The sequence below is a fragment of the Rana temporaria genome, chromosome 5 (assembly GCF_905171775.1).
Source record: "Rana temporaria chromosome 5, aRanTem1.1, whole genome shotgun sequence".
NCBI classification, from domain to species: domain Eukaryota; kingdom Metazoa; phylum Chordata; class Amphibia; order Anura; family Ranidae; genus Rana; species Rana temporaria.
This window is the reverse complement of record NC_053493.1, coordinates 179,543,864-179,558,260: the sequence shown is the minus strand read 5'-3', so window position 1 is coordinate 179,558,260 and position 14,397 is coordinate 179,543,864. Positions and strand designations below refer to the sequence as shown.

The following is a 14,397-nucleotide window of genomic DNA, read 5'->3' as shown; positions in this document are numbered from 1 at the left end:
GGCCCCTGGGGGTCTCTTCCAGGACTGACTTTGGTTGGCATTGTTCATCGGGCACTCCGGTCGCTTGTATCCCACCGCTGCCACCAGTTGTTGCGGTACCTCTCTTCCCGAGCTCCAAAGTACACGAACCGCCGCTAACCGCCGAAGTGCAATAGGTTCCAACCGGCAACTCTCTCCATACACCGTCCTTAGTGGCCAGTAACCCAATCCCCTCCAGTAACAAGACCAAGCTCCATTATGAGGGTAAAACACGAACTCATTTACTGTGGGCTACCCGCCCGTATTTATGCAGGTCTCCCACCTGGTGGACACTCCCCTAGGGGACCAGATGGGAGACTGAAATAACAGACATTTAAAATCTATAACTTTATAACTGCCGAACATTTTATATTCATATAACGTATCCCCAGATAGCCTGGAACTGAGGGCATATTATTGGGGAATAGCGCCCAGATCCCATCCGCATAGTCCGATCGCCTCGTGGTCGACATACGAATGGGCGACTTCATGTAAAACGGCAAAGCAGACGAACACAATATGTCCAGTATACGGATGGGTCCGTCACACAGGCTACCTCAAGACTAACGTAGAAACCTATAAAAACAGGATTGATTCGCTGAGACATACACGACCCAATGAAGGATATAACCCCCCAAACAACAAACTCCACAGAGGACAACCCCAATGCTACCAGACTCCACACAATGGGTGGAAAAAACCTCATTGGAAAAACAACAAGAAGCCGAACAATGGGAACAATTGAAATAGACCACCATATGACCAACGTGAACAGAGAGATCCCCCACAAGGTGCATATGGCTACCAAGGTAGGAACCCTGTACCCTATTATGAGAATAGAGAGAGACCACTGGGGAACCCCACGGACATAACCGTCCATATGAACAATACCCCATACATACCTACAATCAATACGCCCCTCTGAGAGACTATCCAGAAGATGACAGATACACCCAGACCTACTATCAGGATCCACAACATAACCAGGCTTTTTTAGAGAAAGGAGCAGAGAACCATCCACCGAGGACGACGGACGATTAAAGAGGCTGGAGAAGAAGACCAGGAAGATGAGGAGGAAGATCCAGAAAGAGAGCACAAGCAAAAAAGATAATAAAAGGAGAAGTCATTTTCAATCTAAGCGATACCCCACTCACACAGGAAGAGGTGGGAGTTCTTGACAAAGGCTTAAAACACGCACCCACCAAAAATCTGGACAAATTCTAGACCTACATAGGAATCCAAAAATATGTAAGGAGTCTGAATATCAAGAAATATATTGCAAGTAATCCCTACAAACCACAACCAGCTAGAACGCATCAGGAAATTGTCCACAGTTCACTAAGGAATAAATCCGTTTTTAACCCCCCGATCAACAACAACAAGTATGTAGATGTTTTCAAGAAAGTTGACTTAGAAGATCTGAAAACTCTGAAAATCAAGAAACGTGAAGAACCAAACTTTGTGAAAAGTGGCATCAGAAAACTGACAAAAAGAAAAGGACAAATCTCTGAGCATCCAAGCCCACTTTTACCGGTTCTGGGGAACCCTAGCTTTCAGATAGGCCTTACAGATTTACATTTCAACAATCTAAGGCGTTTAGGAATGAGTAGGTTAATGCATTTCGAAGGTGAAAATCAAAAGATAAGTGGGGGAGAAATGGAAGAGGCATTTAGAAGGGAAATGGACCCAATGAGACAAATCCAACTGAGAGCTGCTATTAGAGCAATGAACCCACAAGGTAGAATGATTAGAAACCTTAAGGGTTTGAGGAAATATGCTTGAAGGGAGAACCGATGAGGCATGGTCTGTCATTAATGTATAGCCTGTTGATAGATTCGGAACCCCCGAAAGATTTACCCTTCATACAAGCATGGGAAAGAGTTGGGGATTAAATTCTCAGAGACTCAGAAAATAAAAATGTTCAATTTTACGCATAAGGCCTCTTTAGCTACTAGATATCAGGAGGGGGGTTACAAGATCTTAACCAGATGGTATAAAACTCCAGTGTTATTAAAAAGGATATTTCCAGAAGTATCAGGTCAGTGTTGGAGGTGTGGAAATGAAGAGGGCACCATGATACATATATTCTGGGAGTGTGCAAAATTGAAAGAATTTTGGAAAATGGTGGATCTGGGAGATAATCCAGCTACCTACTTACTGTACGATTTCCCATTTTCCATGGCAAAGTTTAAAAACTCCCTGCTTAGACATTTATTGACGGCAGCAAGGGCATGCATTCCAATTTTGTGGAAAAGCACGTCTACACCGACTAGACAACAATGGTTAGGTAGAGTAACAGAAATTCAGCAGATGGAGCACCTGACTATGGGAATAAGAGAGCAAGAGGAAAAGTATAGACAGGTTTGGACCCCTTACATAAGATTTAGAGAATGAGACCTTTGAGGTGGGAGACAGGGAGAGGTGGGAGGGGGGCAGCGAGGATTTTTTTTCCTCGCTCTTTTTGGGGGAATAGGTAGATGGGTGATGGGGAGGGTAGGATATTAGAAGTAAGGGGGGTTTGGGGGATAGAGGGAGAATATTGCGATATGGCTTCTTATAGTAGATATGAAAGAGGTGTTTGAAGACCTAGACAAGAGGAATAATGATTAATTAGATAATGTCTAAGAAAAATGTTAAATTGTGTAACAGTATAAGTAAGCCATATATATCTGTAGATGGAGCAATTAAAGGGTCACTAAAGGAAAAACATTTTTTTGCTGAAATGACTGTTTACAGGGTATAGAGACATAAAAGTTAACTGATTCCTTTTAAAAATGATTAAAAATAGATTAAATGTTATCATATAATGTGCCTCTAGTTTCACTTTCGGTTTTAAACTGGTTTCATGTTTATGTAAAGTAAAGAGACCCACAGAACAAAAACAAACAAATCCAGGGCAGTGTTTTGTTTTTAAAATGAATCTGATTGGTTCTGAGGAGTTTTAGACACACAGCTTCGACCACAGTGAGAAGCTCCCATGAGATTTTTCATAAGGAGCCAGACAAGCAGGAAGTGTGGAGATCACAGCAGAATTACAGCTACTTCAAAGCAAAAACGAACAATGAGAACATGAAACCAGTACTGCAGTAAGGTAAAGGAAGCTATTTAGCTAAAAAAAAAAAATTCCTTTAGTGATCCTTTAAGAATGAAAAAAAAATATGAAATGAATAAAAAAAAAAGAAAGAAAGCACATCGTCATACGACCAGCTGACAAAGGAGGAGGAAACGTGATTCTAACAAAGAACCAATATAAAGAAAAAATTACGAATCTACTCAAAGATGCTAAAACCTACAGCAAATTACCCAGGAATCCAGTTTTTAAATGTAGGAAAGAATTAAAATTGGTTGTACACCTGGGAATGAAAAGGAATATTTTAAACAAAAATTTGGTCAAATTTTTAATGCCAGAAGCATGTGGGACACCCATTATTTATTCATTACCAAATATACAAAAGGATAAGATAAACCCTCCCCCCAGACCTATTGTCAACGGGATAGATTCCCTCACTTCAAGAATGAGAGAATATATATGGACAATTATTTACAACCTGCTGTAAAGGAAACCGAAGCTTACCTAAGAGACACAAAACTAATACTCCAGATCTTGGCAGAATTACCTAAGGACGGAGGTCCATGGATCTTAGCAACAGCAGACGTGTCCTCGCTATATACACAATTATTTTTCATCACCAGGCCTCTGAAGCTTCAAAAGGGGGACTAAGAAAGCATACTGAACTACCATGCCCGCAAAGGAAATATCTAATTAAATGTTTAAATTTCTGTCTCAAAATGTTTTATTTTTGGTATGACCGAAACTACTACCATAAAAAAAATGGTGTTGCAATGGGTGCCAAATTCGCACCAAGTGTAGCAAGCCTATTCATGGCGAAGTGGGAAGATAACGTCTTTTCGGATACCCCCATTGAGCTTGTAATTTTTAAACGATACATAGATGACATCTTTATCTTGTGGAAAGGAGAAGAAACACGATTGGTTCAATTTTTAGAAAACTTGAACGTAAACGATAGGAACATCACTGACATGGGATATTAGCAAACATAACATCACCCTTTTAGAGCTGGAAATCATACAGGAAGACGAAACAATTAGTACCAAAACACATTTTAAAAATGTGGATAACAGCTATCTACCGATTGAAAGTTGCCACCATTCGAACTGGCTCTGCAATATTCCCAAGGGTCAACTTATGAGGCTACGCAGGAACTGCACAAAAAACGAACATTTCCCCGCCCAAGTAGAGAAGATAGGCCAAAGATTTACCAATAAAGGCTACAAACAAGACCTGATTAAACAAAAAACAAAATAAGTGAAAAGAATGGACATAGCAACACTTATCAAGGATAAAGAGAAGGATGACACCAGAACCAATGCAGTACCAATCGTTTTAGATCACAACGCTCAACACGAAAATGTCGAGAAGATTAAAAAACGCCATTGGCACATCTTACTGACAGACACACATTTAAAAGAACTCCTGCCACAGACACCAAAATTTGTATATAAAAGAGCTCCAACTTTGAGGGACAAACTAGTTAAAAGCATCCCAGACACCCCCCCCCCCAAAAAATAGGCTATACGTTATTTTCTGGAAAAGGGTTCTACCCATGCAGAAGATGTTTTGCCTGCACAAAGTCCAAAAAAACTGCTGAAAAAACATTTAAGTTCACTTCCACTACCACTGGTAACACATATGAAGTGAAGGACTATCTGTTGCAATACAGAGGGAGCTGTATATGCCCTGGAGTGCATCTGTGGTTAACAATACGTTGGACACACAAAAAGACCACTGAAAGTACGAATCAAAGAACATATACAAAACATCATTAAGGGTTTCGACAAACACTGTGGGCCAGATCCACATAGCGAGTACGCCGGCGTATCTACTGATACGCCGGCTTACTTTCAAATTACTCGCGTCGTATCTTTAGTTTGAATCCTCAAACCAAGATACGACGGCTTCTGGGTTCGATCCGACAGGCTACGGCTTCGTACACCTTCGGATCATAGGTGCAATACTTCGGCGCCCGCTGGGTGGAGTTTGCGTCGTTTTCCGCGTCGGGTATGCAAATTAGCTTTTTACGACGATCCACGAACGTACGCATGGCCGTCGCATTCTCTTGCGTCGTCTCTAGTCGGCTTTTTCCGGCGTATAGTTAAAGCTGCTATTTTGCGGTGTATAGATAGACTTGCCATGTTAAAGTATGGCCGTCGTTCCCAGGTCGAAAGGTGAATTTTTTTTGCGCAAGTCGTCCGTGAATAGGGATGGACGTAAGTCACGTCTAAGTTCAAAAAAATATGTTGTTGCGACGTCATTTCGCGCAAAGCACGGCGGGAAATTTCGAAACGGAGCATGTGCAGTTCAATCGGCGCGGGGACGCGCTTCATTTAAATGAATTACGCCCCCTACCCGCCGATTTGAATTACGCCGCCAGAAATACACTACGCCGCCGTAACTTACGGCGCAAAATCTTCCTAGATTTGACTGAAAGCCAGGTAAGATACGGCGGCGTAGCATATCTCCGATACGCTGCGCCTATCCAATTATATGTGGATCTGGCCCTGTGTCTCTAAACATTTTGCAATACACCACAAAAAGGATCCAACACATTAGAGATTCTGGGCATTGAACCCTATAAAGAGACACTGGAGAGGGGGACATAAAATTAGAACCCTGAGCCAACTTGAGTCCAAATGGATATTGGTTTTAGACACATTTACGCCCCATGGCCTTAACATAGAATTTGATCTTAATTGTTTTATCAGTGACTTTTAAGATCCCTCGCCTCCTTTTATAGACGCACTTCCTTTGGTCTATTCGATATATTATTTTTTTAGAGCCCGCCTCCTTTTATATATTATATTGGCGTTTACCAGTCCTCTCTAATTTTATCATATTTGACCCTCTTACTAACAGCACAATATACATATTTTTTATACTGCAATTTATTTTAGAATATATAAGAATATCTATGGCTACTGATTTTATTGGCAATTGATTTTATGCCTTCTGTTAAAACATTACTTCCGGAGTCCTAATTTAAACACCCGTTTTTATTTACTCTGACCATGGCTACCCCTATTATCTTGTTCATTTTTTTTTTTTTTATCTTCTTCTTAATACACTAGTTTTTACCCCGATTTTTATCAAATTTTATTCTCCCATTTTAATAAAATTTATGTTGCCCCGTGATAGAAGTTACTCTGTGCGGCTCATGTCACAATTTTATTTATATACCTGTAAACAATTCACAATAAGAAGCCATCAGTGTCTGTATGTCCATACAGGGAGTGCAGAATTATTAGGCAAGTTGTATTTTTGAGGATTAATTTTATTATTGAACAACCATGTTCTCAATGAACCCAAAAAACTCATTAATATCAAAGCTGAATATTTTTGGAAGTAGTTTTTAGTTTGTTTTTAGTTTTCGCTATTTTAGGGGGATATCTGTGTGTGCAGGTGACTATTACTGTGCATAATTATTAGGCAACTTAACAAAAAAAAAATATATACCCATTTCAATTATTTATTTTTACCAGTGAAACCAATATAACATCTCAACATTCACAAATATACATTTCTGATATTCAAAAACAAAACAGTGACCAATATAGCCACCTTTCTTTGCAAGGACACTCAAAAGCCTGCCATCCATGGATTCTGTCAGTGTTTTGATCTGTTCACCATCAACATTGCGTGCAGCAGCAACCACAGCCTCCCAGACACTGTTCAGAGAGGTGTACTGTTTTCCCTCCTTGTAAATCTCACATTTGATGATGGACCACAGCTTCTCAATGGGGTTCAGATCAGGTGAACAAGGAGGCCATGTCATTAGTTTTTCTTCTTTTATACCCTTTCTTGCCAGCCACGCTGTGGAGTACTTGGACGCGTGCGATGGAGCATTGTCCTGCATGAAAATCATGTTTTTCTTGAAGGATGCAGACTTCTTCCTGTACCACTGCTTGAAGAAGGTGTCTTCCAGAAACTGGCAGTAGGACTGGGAGTTGAGCTCGACTCCATCCTCAACCCGAAAAGGCCCCACAAGCTCATCTTTGATGATACCAGCCCAAACCAGTACTCCACCTCCACCTTGCTGGCATCTGAGTTGGACTGGAGCTCTCTGCCCTTTACCAATCCAGCCACGGGCCCATCCATCTGGCCCATCAAGACTCACTCTCATTTCATCAGTCCATAAAACCTTAGAAAAATCAGTCTTGAGATATTTCTTGGCCCAGTCTTGACGTTTCAGCTTGTGTGTCTTGTTCAGTGGTGGTCGTCTTTCAGCCTTTCTTACCTTGGCCATGTCTCTGAGTATTGCACAACTTGTGCTTTTGGGCACTCCAGTGATGTTGCAGCTCTGAAATATGGCCAAACTGGTGGCAAGTGGCATCTTGGCAGCTGCACGCTTGACTTTTCTCAGTTCATGGGCAGTTATTTTGCTCCTTGGTTTTTCCACACGCTTCTTGCGACCCTGTTGACTATTTTGAATGAAACGCTTGATTGTTCGATGATCACGCTTCAGAAGCTTTGCAATTTTAAGAGTGCTGCATCCCTCTGCAAGATATCTCACTATTTTTGACTTTTCTGAGCCTGTCAAGTCCTTCTTTTGACCCATTTTGCCAAAGGAAAGGAAGTTGACTAATAATTATGCACACCTGATACAGGGTGTTGATGTCATTAGACCACACACCTTCTCATTACAGAGATGCACATCACCTAATATGCTTAATTGGTAGTAGGCTTTCGAGCCTATACAGCTTGGAGTAAGACAACATGCATAAAGAGGATGATGTGGTCAAAATACTCATTTGCCTAATTATTCTGCACTCCCTGTATATAACCACAACAAAATGGCCACAGTTGTAGACCATTAGAATAATCACATAGAAAATGGCTGCTGCTATTCTAACTATAGACGGGCTACAAGAAAATGGCTGATCTGCATTTTTCCTATTCACTACATAAAGACACTTCCGACGTCCAGAATGTATCTCCGATGAAGTCATGTGACGGTGACCATACGCATCAGACACTAGGACACCGGAAGTGACGTTTGCACAGTGTGAGATTGCTACTCGTTTCTGATATACACTACATTACTGTTTTAAATGTGAGTACCCTGTTATATGTTTGAATAAACCACTGAGTGTTTTAAACATATTACACTAGAGTGCCTCCTCTGTTTTCTCTACCCTGCCTGGTGACATACTTTGGAGCTGTCTTACCTTGCTGACCACCCAGCCTGGAATGAAGCCTTAACCCTCTAGGCGCCACACTACTGGAAGGACGGATAGGAGTTATTCCCTCTACTCCCGAGTGATTCCATTGGTTTTATCGAATGCTGCTTACCTTGCAGCCGTAAGGTAATTTGCCAGCAAACCTTCGGGTGTCACAATACACCAAAGATTCACCAACAAGTCACCTTGCCACCTGCTGATGGCATTTAGCACCCTGCACTTCACTCGCACTTTGAAATTTCTTTTGATTAAATCAGAGTTCGTCAAACCCTGGGGCGCCAGGTCGCGTGGCGACCAGAAACTGCTTCCTGGCTCCTGAGCTGCCGCCAGCCCACTCACTGCAACACCCGATCCCCCAAACATGCAGCTTCGGGGCTATCCTCCCCCCCCCCCAGAGGCAGGCAGTTATCAGATGTCCAGCTGTGAGTGACATGGGAGGGGAAAGGGCCAGCCTCCTCTCCTGACACGGCTGCTGTCCTCTCCTCCTTCCCAATGCCCGAGCATGGTCCTGTGGAGGAAGAGGAGGCGGCGCTGGGAGCTTGTCACAACCTCCGTCCACTAGTTGTTGGGACAGCGAGTGAATTCATGTGCTCCCCTCCGCTCTGCAGATCTCCTAACATGTGCAGAGCGCGGATAATGGCTGCCGGGCTGAGCAGCTCCCTGACCTCATCTCCGGGATGGACGGCCGTAGTGGGAGGACCTGTCAGAGCAGGCATTGCGATCAGCGTGGAGCCTGGCCAACACATCCTGTGATGTCATTTCCTGAACGAGGGCGCCCTGAACATCCCTGCTATCAGCCACCTATTTTACACACACACACACAGCCCTAATGATAGGATTGCAGTGATATAATATGTCAAATAAATGTAGTGATATAAAAGGTGTATAGTGGAGTCCGGTTAGATAATTGATATCTTCGTGTTAGTATGACGACTAAAAATTAGGTTGTTCCGCAGCAACACAGGCTCTCCAGAGAACGCATTTTAATTAACTTTCAATAACGAACAAAGTTCAAATTCCACAGATGATACAAAATCCAACAATAAACAGTAATTCAAAGTCTCATCTTAGACCTGTGCCATATTTCTCAGAGAATACATAGAGAATTTATATTCTGATCACTTCCAGACCAACATATATTCATACAGAGACTACATAGGGGTATATTCTCTGAGTGACAAGGATCACCTCCAAGTTTATATTCTCTATCCACTGAATAGCTGAGCAATTTGATTGGCCGTCTTTGATCTACATCCTGTCTTTCAGAGTGACAGGTAATGACCCCAGCCGGAGTCACTAATTAGTATTAGGGAGATAATTAGTATGCATCCTTCCATACCAATAAGCTCCCTCTAATAAGTAATTAGATTACATGTGGCCTGAGTAATGGTTTGATGTGTAAAAACAGATTCATCCTGTCTCTTTGCCTATTGACAATCGACAAGCGTCTTTTGAATCTCTTATATTTTTATTTCATCAAAAAAGAGATACATACAAAACAAAATACATATTCCATAAAATTCACCGTTCACAGATTCAACACATCGAACTATACATCTACTTCTGCCCTTCTTTATTCCACTCATCAAGGCAGCATAAATCGAACCCAAAATCTGTGTTTCCTATATCCCTCTCTCCTTTCTTTATCCTCTTCCCCAAAAACAAACCCCCCCCCAAAAAAAAAATTATAACCCCCCCCCCCCTTTTGAGATGTAGGGCTTGCGATCTTATACATTCCCTTATGCACATATACCGATACATATTTTCAGCACGACCCTCTCTTCCCCTCTTATCTCTCTTCCAACATTCTCTTTCCTTCCTCTGAGTTAATAAATAATTTCCATTGTATTGTTTCCTCCTCTAGTAACGGGTACTGCCACCTTCATTGCCTCGGATTTAGTGCTGTTAATTTTTAGGTTAGAAATCCTTCCGTATGAATCAATTTTGCTTAAGAGGTTGGGGAGTGAGATATGTGGATTAGTCAGGGAGAAGAGCAGGTCATCCGCATATGCTGCCACCTTGTGTGTCTGCTCTCCCATCTGTATTCCCTGGATATCCAGATTTTGACGGATTCTGTTTAATAGGGGCTCCAGTGAGAGCAAACAAGGGCGAGAGAGGACATCCCTGTCTTGTACCATTTGATATCTTGAACGGGCATGATAATACTCCATTCACTCTTACTGAGGCATGTGGGGTCGTGTAGACACTCATGATCCACCTGATCATGCGTTCCCCCAGCCCCACCTGTCTCAGCACCTCCTCCAGGAACCGCCAACTCACCCTGTCAAAAGCCTTTTCGGCATCAGTATTCAGGAACACACAGGGAATTTCTTTCTTCTCGGCATAGTGAATCAGGTTGATGATCTTAATTGTATTATCTCTGGCTTCTCTCCCTGGAATAAACCCTACCTGGTCTAGGTTCACTAACTGCGCCAGCCAGGGTTGGAGCCGAGTCGCCATTATTTTCGAGAAGAGTATTAAGTCTACGTTTAACAGTGAGATTGGCCTATAACTGCCACAATCTGCCGGGTCCTTTCCCTTTTTTGGTATCACTGTGATGTGTGCAAGAAGTGCATCCAGGGGTAGCACTGCCGTGCTCCCAAGTGCCTCAAAGAGTCTAGTCATTTGACCATTTAACAGTGTAGCTAATACCTTAGAGTAAATCTGTCTGGGCCTGGGGCCTTTCCTGATTTTTTTTTTTTTAGGGTTGCGTCTACCTCCTCAATGGAGATGGGTGTCTCTAAGCTATTCCGGGCTGGGGATGGCAGTCTAGATAATCTTGAAGCGGACAGATATTCCTTCACCCCTAGTTGAGTTTCCCCATCTATCGCAAGGTTATATAAAGAGGAATAATATTCCCCAAAAGTCTGGGCTATCTCTCTTGGTTTTTTCACTAGATGACCATCCTTCCCTTTAATTTGTGGTATATATACTGCACCGCTCTTTTCCCTCAGTGTTCCTGCCAACAACTTACTGCACTTATCTCCTAACTCATACTTGGCTTTCTTACCTCTTTGTATTTCTGCTTTTGCTTTAAAGCGCATGATCTCCGTAAGCTGTCTCCTTAGCTGTCCCAGCTCCCTACCACTACTGGGTATTTGTATTATTTTATGCTGCATTTCCAGCTTCTGTATTTCTTCCAGTAGTTCCCCAATCCGTTTATCCCGCTTCTTTTTCAGTATAGATCCATGCTTGATCAGGATCCCCCTGATCACAGTCTTGTGTCCCTCCCACACCAACCCTGGGTCACTCCCAGGCGTATCATTAACTTGGAAGTATGCTGCGATTTCTTTAGCGACATCTTCCCTGATTTCAGGATTTTGTAGGAGGCTCTCGTTTAGACGCCAACATCTGTCCTGCGAGAAAACCGCACTGGAGAGGGCGAGACACACTGACTGGGGCATGATCTGACCATGTTATATTTCCAATTTCTGCTTCCAAGACTGAGGTAATCAAGTAATGAGGGAGCAGAAAAAAATCTATGCGGGAGTATACCTGATGTGGGTTGGAAAAGAAGGTGTAATCTCTTTCCTCTGGATGTAATATCCTCCAGACATCCACTAACTGCACCTCTTGTAATTTCCGTAGTATACCTCTCCTAGTATTTCCCGGAATCGATGTTGACCCTGAGGACACATCCACTCTGGGTCTTTTGATGTGCAACATGTAATTACAGGTTTGATGGGTAAAATAAATACTTCCTGTCTCTTTGCCTATTGACAATCGACAAGCGTCCTTTGATGTGTAAAATCCTGGACTGAAATCTGGCCTGGTCAATTTTGGACTTGTAACACAATAATACGAATATTATATATATATATACACACATAAATCCACATATTACAACAATGATGCCATCTACTGTCCCCTTGTCAACATCATCATGCCCCTCATTTCCCTGTTCCTGGCATCCCACCACCCTACCTTCGATTCCTGTCAAACTTTATCATCATTCCCCCTGTACCCTTCTGTCATATGCATCCCCCCTGTCATCATTATCCTCCCTGTAACCCCTGTCATATGCATCCCCCACGTACCCCCCCTGTCATATGCATCCCCCATCATCACCCCCCCCTGCCATATGCATTCCCCTTGTACCCTTTGCATCCCCCTATCATCATCATCCCCCCTGTCATCACCCCCTGTACCCTCTGTCATATGCATCCCCCTGTCATCACCCCCCTGTACCCCCTGCCATATGCATCCCCCTGTACCCCCTGCCATATGCATCCCCCCCGGTCATCATCATCCCCCTGTACCCCCTGCCATATGCATCCCCGTCATCTGCATCCCCCTGTACCCCACTGTCCGCTTCCTACTAACATACCCCCTGTTATCATCCCTCATGTAACTCACTGCCAGCTTTCTACCACCCCACCCCCTTAAATTTACTGGTGCACATGACATATGATGGACGCAGGGACAATTTTCTTCTTTCAGACACCATCAATAGGCAGGGACTTTTTTTTCCCTTTCAGTGACACCAAGGATGCAGGTGCATTTCTACCCAAGTCCCTGCTCACCCATAGTGCAGTGACCTGTGGCTTAAATTTTTTTTTGTGGGGGGGGGCGCACGTAGCTGGTCTTGCCTAGGGTGCAAAATAGCCTAGCACCGGCCCTGGGAGTGATATGACACTGTGACCTGAGGAAAGCAGCAGGAGTTTAGACCGGCACGGTGCTCGATTCTCCTTGTATGGAGTCGGCACGGCATTCTGGTCTCCCCCTCTCCCTCGACTTGGGGCTGAAGCCCCTGGGCTTTTTGCCACCTAGCAACGCCTCTGCCCCGGGCGCTGACAAACCATACTACGCTTAAAAAAAATGGCTCCTAACTTTTTTAGCCGGCTCCTAGATTCAAAGCAAATTTGTCAAGCCCTGGATTAAATTGCATTACCTCTTGGACTGAGTCGCAGTTGCATCATCCATCATTGGTGTATATCAGTTATGTTCAGTCATTCATGTTGATGGGAGCATAACATCATCCTGCGATTTCCTCTGCGACTGCATATATTATCTTTACGTTACGATTCTATTTCTGCACCCAGCACGCTACTTGCACCTTGTAATTTCTTCACCTCTTCTTCACTGAGTCGCAGTTGTACCATTTACACTTTGTAACAATTGAACAATCTTGCAGTTTCATCCACCATTCATATGATGTGATTTTACTTACATTATACAGTCACCTATTTGTATGTATTTGCACTCAGTTCACTGTTTTATTCAGCCATCATTGTTGTATATCAGTTATGTCCAGTCATTCATTTTGATTGGAGCATAACACCATCCTGCGATTACCTCTGCGACTGCATATATTATTATCTTTACGTTGTGATTTTATTTATGCACCTGAGTCACCTTATCTGCACTGTTTGCACATTCATTCAGTACACCTTTGGATGCACCTTATATTAGCATTTATAGCGATGTTTATCTTTCAGTCAGTCTATTCGCATATTTGTACATTTATCAATTATACTATTTTAGTTATTTATACATTTTACCAATTACACCATTCTATGCTATTGGAGTCCAACACCATCTCTCAAATTTTTTATAAAGTATATTCTTTCCTGGACATCCCATAAACTCAGACCACATATAGACCAGGAGTATTGAATTGAAATTTACAGAGGTCCGATCAGTAAAAGTTTCTGAATCGCATATTGGTACGATGACTCCACATCACAGCTCCCTCTTATAATACAATCCTGTACTTGCATCAGTGTCCTCAGTTCCCCCTGCATTTCACTCATAGAGCCCACCCTTTACATCACAGTCCCCCACTTCACATGTGGTGTCCTCAGCCGCTCTTCACATCAACCCAAGTCAGTAGTGCCCCCTGCCACCTTTACATCACCCCCCCCCCTGCCGGAGTGGTGTCCTCTGGCCCCCTTCACATCAGGCCCCCCCCCGGACAGTAATGTCCTCTGCCCTTTTACATCACTACCTCCGCAGCCCCCCCCCTTATCACCGACCCCCAATCCTCCACAGCCGTGTCCTTGACCCTTAACCAGCCCTGGACCATTTGGCAGCCTAAAGACCAGAGGACTTTTTACAATTTGGCACTGTGCTGCTTTAACTGGTAATTGTGCGGTCAAAGTTGTACCCAAACTAAATTTGCAT

General features: G+C 43.1%; 1 protein-coding gene across 1 annotated transcript in view; it reads right to left on the bottom strand.

Moving 5' to 3' along the window:
* The window catches only part of LOC120940513, a 308,239-nt gene that overhangs the window by 81,396 nt on the left and 212,446 nt on the right, over positions 1-14,397 (bottom strand). The window lies entirely within an intron of this gene.